Genomic DNA, 7,580 nt, shown 5'->3' with positions numbered 1-7,580 from the left:
TGACGACTGCTATCGCCTGCGAAATGTTCCCCTCTAGTAGGTCCACTGACTGACGATATACACGTACTCCAAGGTACCGAAAGACAGTGGGCTGCCACTTCACAGGTATATTGTTAATGACCAGTGTGTGGTTGGGGCAAGCCTGGTTGAATGGGTTCAAGCAAACTTTTGTCCAATTCACTTGGAGACCAGAGAGGGATGCAAAATCATTGAGGATCCGCGCCAAGTCAACAGGTGTTCCCCTTAGGTCCCAAATGTACCAGAGCAGGCCATCTGCATATAGGGAGATCGCATGGTTCCCATCACCCAAGGGGATACCCCATTCCACCCCATTTCCACAAATGGCTTCCACGAGCAGCTCTATAGCCAGCGAGAAGAGCAGAGATGACAGCAGGCACCCTTGCCTGATACCACGACTAATGGGCACAGGGTCCGACACAAGGGCACCCATTTTGACTCTAGCGGGAGGAGAGGTGTATAACAGCTGTATTAGGTGGAGAAAATGAGCCCCAAGTCCATAGCAAGACAAGGCGGTGAATAGAAACTCCCATTCCATGGTATCAAATGCCTTCTCCAAGTCAAGCACCAGACACCCTGAGTGAGGCCAATGTGAGGCTGAAAATCTGGCCTCCCGGAAAAATCAACGCAGGTTAATGGATGTATGCTGGGAACACACGAATCCATTCTGGTCAGCGTGCATCAGATTGGGCACCAGGGGGGCCATCTGATCTGCCTGTATTTTGGCCAGGATTTTATAGTCCACGTTTAAGAGCACCAGTGGCCGGTAGAAGCCAAAGAGAGTTGGGTCTCTATCCGGCTTAGGCAAAGAAACAAGCAGAGCTTTACGGAGAGAGGCCGGGAGGATGGAGGCTTCAAGCGAATCTCCATACAGGGGGAGCAGGCGAGGGGCCAACACATGAGCGTATGCCTAATAATATTCCGCTGGCAGCCCATCCATCCTGGGCGTCTTGCCCATGGCCAGAGCTCCTATGGCCTCCCTGACTTCAAATAGTGTGATCAGCTCCTCCAGTTCCACCCGCTGTTCCGGCGTAATGGTGGGCAAGTGAGTGGATGCAAAGAAGCCTGCTAGATCAGCCAGACAAATGCTGGCAGCAGACACATACAGAGCTGTGTAGTGTCTGGTGAGCTCAGAGCTGCATCTGATGGATTAGCCATGCGAGAAAACGCAGCTGCATGAGTGCGGGCGGAATGCGCAGAATAGTTCAGGCATAGCAATCACTCCAGTAGGTCTGCATGCTCATGTACTGCTTGAGTATGTTATTGAGGCAGACTCCAGCTTCAGAAGGGAGGGATCAATATGCATGAGATCACCATCAATTTGTTTGAAAGCACCCCAGCTGAGTCCCATGCAGTGCCCCCCTGATCATGACTTTGAACGCTCACCATTCCATGCCTCTGGTGGCAGCAGAACTGGTGTTTGTTTGAAAGAAGTCCGCTGTGGCAGTGCCCAGTGAAGTCCGAAAAGAAGGATCCTCCATCTCTGCAGGTTGAAAGCGCCAGATATGCATCGCCTGTTTGGCATCTTCTCATTCCAGCTGGAGAAGCTGGGGGTTGTGATCCGAATATGTGCGCCCCAGATAGTCTACATGCCAACAAACCAGGAGCAGCTCCAATGAGCTCACAATGCGATCAATGCAGACATGGAGGTCGTGCGGTGAGAAATAAAAATAATATGCCAACCTCCCCAGTACGAATATGTAGCGGCACTCCCCATCCAGCTCCATCTCCTCCACGGCAAAGTGGACGCTTGGCCACACCCAGATAGGCAACCCCCTCGCATATGTGGATTAATCTGTGCAAATACCCTACCATGCCATTGGCGCTGGAGCTTGTGGACTTCAGTCAGTGTGATACATGTTACCTGCAATTGCGCAATAAGGCAGAGATGCACAGCGTAGCAGCACAATGGCGTGTGCATGCCACTCACATTCCAGGTGATTATGTTAGTAACCAGCATGTGTGGAATTATGCAAGTGCGTAGAGGTGCACAGGGAACGCAGCAGGAGGGATGGAGCAGAGTATCCGGTCAAAAGCCTGAAGATGTAGGCAGCACCTGCAGGACAACATTGCCTGTAATATGCGCATGTTAAACAATAAGGTGAGGGGGAGAACGGGAGTATTTTAACATTGAACAGCAGAAGAGCGGAGGGACAACATGTATCTGCCCAAACTGGCAATAACGCCTTGTGGTAACTGCCGGCAAGTATCGACAGCCAAACAGTGCTTAAGGCTCTAGGGGGTTGAGAGTCTAGCACACGTGTTGCCCCACATGCCCACCGGAAAGAGCGCTCAGTGTTATTTGTATCAATCTTCAGTCCAGCTGTGAAGGCAGGCGCCAAACTTCCCAGACTACCTTCCATCTCTAGGTCAATGGCACCATAACAGCCGGCACACAAGAGGCCCATGCTGAATGCATAAGATATCACCGCACAACATGTTCCATTTGGTAGTCAACACCTTAAATTAGGTCATCTGCCGCCGTCTGAGGAGTCACATCCAGGGGCCGCCCGGACTCCGCACCATATGGCCACGTCTCAGTGGAGTCATCGTCGCTGGGGAGTGTACAGGGGGAGTGTTGGGATCCTATCTCTGAGTGTTATTGTGCATCGTTGCCGCTGAATGCAGCTCCTTCTTCCTCTCTTGTATAACTTGCTCCAGATTGGGGTTGGCTTGTAGTTGTGGCAGGGGACGCCTGCTCCACCTACGCCTCCCACTATGACTGGCTCCGCGAATGACAGCTTGTTGCACAGACCCTTCACTCCCTGTCTGCAGCACCTGGTGACCAGCAGATTCCAGCCAGGTCCAGACCTGTTCGGCTGCGTCACCGAATTGCGTGTTACCATCTGATACCACTCACAGCCTTGCAGAGAAGAGGAGGGAGTATTTGATACCCAACTCTTGGAGGCGTCACTTAACCACTAGAAATTACCCACTATGCCACTGCACCCCTATGGCGTAGTCAGGGAAGAAAAGTACTGTGGCATTATCTACTTTTACCTCTCCCAGATTGCGCACCTCCCTCAGGACAGCATCTCGATCCCTGTAGTAGGCGAAACAGAAAGGGTCTAGGACCTGTCCCTGAACCATCCTTGCACCGGATGCCCAGGTATTATGTATGATTTGCGGTGCAGTGCAGTGTGGCCAGCTGGCCCCTCTCCCCGATTCAGGTGTATGGTAGCCAGGAATCTTTGTTCGGGCGGCACCGATGGAAATCCCCCATACACACAAGAGTGCACTAACCGGGGGCAAGGAAAGGCTGCGCCACCTGGTGGGCTCCTCTGATCTAACAGTGGCGATCAGATTCTGTGTTCCCTAGTGCCCCAGTGAGTAACAGTGGATCAAGCTGCTGGCCCAAGGGCCTGGGCTCAAATCGACACCGTGCCTCTGGCACCCGCCACCACCAACGGCTGATATCAGTGACTAGAGTCAGTTAGTGGAGGCCCCCACCAGTCTTGTGCAGTGCCCTCGTGATGTGGGTCTGTCGCAGCGCAGGGATTGCTCAGGGTACGATGTGTGTCACCCACAGGTGCTAAGCCTGGGCCCCACACAACCCCCGGGCCTCCTCCGTTCCCCATGCCACCTTCTCCGCACCTGGACATTGACACCGGGGCTCAATCCGCCACACTCTCTCTGAATCTGTGACTCAACCAGCAGCAGCCTCAGCCAGGCCAGATTTCACAATCCTGGGTACAGCAGTGGTCGCAGAGTCCGCTGGGGAACCTCACAATGCAGGTGATGCAACAGGGCCATCTTAGGCGCTAAGTCACGGCGCTCCCACCACACAAGTTTGGTGCAGCTTAGGGGCCTCACCCTTCACAGCATCTGGGCAGCGCCACCTCCAACGGCCTGTGATGCAGAGAGGTGCGGCCCACCATCGTCAATCTCCTCCATGCACCCCAGTGTAGTGGTGGAGCGTGTTATGCAATGCAGACCTTCCCACATCATTGTGCAGGAGCGCCTCTACTGACACAGGTCAGCAACATGTCTACATGCGACCTGCCATCCTTCGCCACCAGGTAAGGACGATTGTCGACACCTCAGTGCCTACCGCCATGGCCCACAGGCTCTGTCTCGATGCGGCCCGCCTTCACCAACAGGCCGCAGCGACTCCACAGCACTGGTGCCTCCCACTTTGGGTCTCAGACGCAGGCCCAGCGAGGCCTCCAGGCCCCAGGGACTGTCTGTGCTTCCAGGTATCCGCCGCCATGGTGTCGCAAGGATAGCGCAATGAAAAGTGCTGGTTTTCTCCAGCGATATGCCACTTTTCATAAATGAGGCCCTGATTCTGCATTTCCTCTTCCCCTGGGACTCTGGCTGGTCATCCTGGTTGTTGGAGGGTTTGGCGGGGTTGTTGACTTGTGCTGAACTTGGTCCTAGCTGCTCCATTCTGCTTTCCGGGGTTTTTCTTTTCTTTCCTTAGAGGTGTATTTGTAAGCTCTTTTTGCCTCTAGATGCTGAATAGTGACGTTAGGCTAACTAACATGAATTTTTTTGCCCTCTAATTGGCTGGCTGGCACTTTTATAATGCTAATGTGTATTTTTCTATCGCCTTGATGCTAGTGTTAGCGACAATTTTCCCGGCCGCTAGATGATCCTAATGCCCTGTAGCAATGTCTTATTTGTTAATATGTCGCAAACATAACGTCAGGAATTGGCAATCAGCAGCGGTAAAAAAATTGCCACTAAGCAACATCAAAACTGCTTAGCGGCAAATCTTGTAAGTGTACCCCAGAATGCTATTGCTTACAGTAACATTAGACAATGGTTAAAGTGGGTTGACTAACTGCCTCACGCTGTATGCTGCAGTGGGCAGAAGAAAAATTTGAATGACACAACAGACCAATAGATTAGGATAGCTAGCTGAAAGCCCCTGCAAGTATATTATATACATATGTAATTTTAGTAAAATTAAATGGTCATGGCTAACGCCAGACCTAAAAAGAGTGCAATGAAAAGCTTGAGGTCCTTGGAATCAATACAAAAACAACCGCACTGAGTTGTTTGAAGGAGATGCGGAAGAGATAGATTTTTAACGATTTACTGAAAGAGAGAAGGTCAGGTTATATTCACAGCAGGTGAGGCTTCATCAATGCTTGTTTCATTGTTAGACCAATATCTGGTCACTGATATAGCTGGTATTTCTGAAAACTCAGTGGGATCCATAGAGCCATCAGGGTAAAGTGACGTGATGTCATATGTCTATTACTGTGGACAGTGGTTGGCAACTTACAATGGTGAGTAAAGGGTATGTAGATGATTCATACTGAGATGTCTGCATGAGAGTGAGCCATGTGGTTTATAGGTTGGGTGCAATCCAAAGGGCAGTAAGCAGCAGTAGCACGGTGATGAGGATTGGCAGTGTGCGGGTAGTTAGGTCTTAGGTGGTGTCGGCGTAGTTAGAGTATGAAGAGCGACCTCATGATGAAGAAGTCTGGTCTCAGGATGGCGGTGTGATTTTCAGAAGGAGATGTGTAGTGTCAGGATGTGCTCAGAGCGAAAAGGAGTTTGGGCTGAAAATGTTGGGTGGGTGCGTGTTGTGTGGGGGTATTTTATCGGCAGAGCTGTAATTTTCTAATTTAAAAAAATAAGCTCGCTTTTACTCAACCAGCGCAGTATGATGCAAAATATAGCTTCAATTTACTTACCACGTAAAAGGCCCACATGCTCAGTGCTAACTTGTACAGTGGCATGTGAGCATCTGTGAGCACCTTAGTAAATGAAAGGCAAATTATTTCATCATTTGTTTTTTCTCTATCTGGGTGACCCCCATCGAGGTTTGAGTCTCTGTTTTGCAATCACTTGCAATTAGCCAGGGTGTGCAGGGGTCCAAAGACTTTCTTTGCAGCTTGCCTCAGGCTACTGATTGACCGGGTTTCTAAATACCAAGGCTACCTAGTCTTGATTCCACCTCATGTCTCTTTTTTCTACCACCCTGCACTCTTCCTTCTCTTTAGCTCTACTTTCTCCGTTTGACTTTGTTATATCATTCTCTTCCTCCTTTCTATCTCGCTATCTGTCTAGCTGTTGCTGTGGGTCAAAGTATGATGGTGAAAAATAAGTCCAGGGCTCCAAAAATGAGTGCTGGTGCGCACCACGTGTAACCACCTGTACAAATTGCACACTTTGATGAGCTATTCCAGAATGTGGCCTTATCTGTAACGCTTTTTGAAACTGAGACTGCGGTTGCGGGCTGGATCTTATATCCGTGCTGCGCCAATCACTACCTTTCCATGTTCTTCGGATAATCAAATCTTTATTTAATAAAAAACACTTGTAAAGTGATACATACCGGTAGGGTTGGATTGGGGTCACAATTAGGCCCGGGCAGCCCAAAAAAAAGTGGGCCATATTTGAAGATCGCAACATTTCGCAATACGATGTTAAGTTCGGATAATTTAGCTAAATGATGACAAACATTTGCGATAATAAAAGTATTTTAAAGCTTATAGGGCCTGTACTTAAATAGGAAATTAACATTCCAATAAAAAAAATATACTTTTGAAGCACAGAATTATCAAAAATTGTAGGAACTCACTTTTAATTATGTTTTTTATCCATATGTTTGCTGTAGATGTTTTGATTGATGTTCATTGGGGAACATTATATAAACTGCTTTTACACTCACTATTTAATGATATTCATTTTATTTTTTGCAGTACTTAAGAGAGCCCCTCCAATGTTAGGAGACTGTTGAAAGGTGCCTCTGTATTTTTTTTGTTTTACTCGCGGCTAGCATCATATGTACGTTCTGAGAAAGGGAATGATGTTCGTGTGTAAAGCAAGAATAAAAAATAGTTTCACTTTCCTTACATGCAGTTTTATGCAGCATGAACTAGGCCCAGAAGCATTGGAGCGCTTTAAGTGAGCACCAGATAATATTACAGAGGGGCATATATATATTTTTTTCCACAGAATCACAGGATGTCGAACTGACGCTGGGGCTTGAACCTGGTTTCCCAGTTTCAAAGTCAACTAAGACCACAACCTGTCCATGTTGACTGCAGTAATTTTGATCTGGCATGCAAAGGAGACTGAATTATCTTTGCCTGTTGCATGGAGTGGAGGAGGACAAAAATAAACGGAGGAGCTCCCTCGCTGGCCCTCACCAACACCACCACCCGATGTTCCAGTCCTTTCCCCTCGGGCAGTCCCCTGTAAAGTAAGTGCTACTGGCTTCCCATCAGCACCTTCTTGTGGCCTCTGTCACATCTGGAGGGAGCCAGAGGACAGGCACATCTCAAGCTGTGATAGTCGGAGCAGCCTATTGTCATTCTACCTCTGACATTAGCCCGCTGGCCTGACTTCATATGCATGGGGTCATGTTTGTTAAGGCTGTAACAACAGCCTTTCACGCTGTGCACCAGGGGTGGAGTCCTTAGTAGACCAATAAAAAACGCCCCATCAATTGGCATCAACCAGAGGCCCATCGGCCGATGTCCGATTGCCTGCCTTGCCAATCCGAGGCTGCATAATGGTCTCGGCCATCTCAAAAAGCTTTGCTTGGGGGGGAGGGAGGCGTGGGGGACAGCAGTACACAAATGAGCATGGGATACTCTAGG

Source organism: Triturus cristatus, chromosome 5_1 (assembly GCF_964204655.1).
Source record: "Triturus cristatus chromosome 5_1, aTriCri1.1, whole genome shotgun sequence".
In the NCBI taxonomy this organism is placed as follows: domain Eukaryota; kingdom Metazoa; phylum Chordata; class Amphibia; order Caudata; family Salamandridae; genus Triturus; species Triturus cristatus.
Note: the sequence above shows the minus strand (reverse complement) of the source record.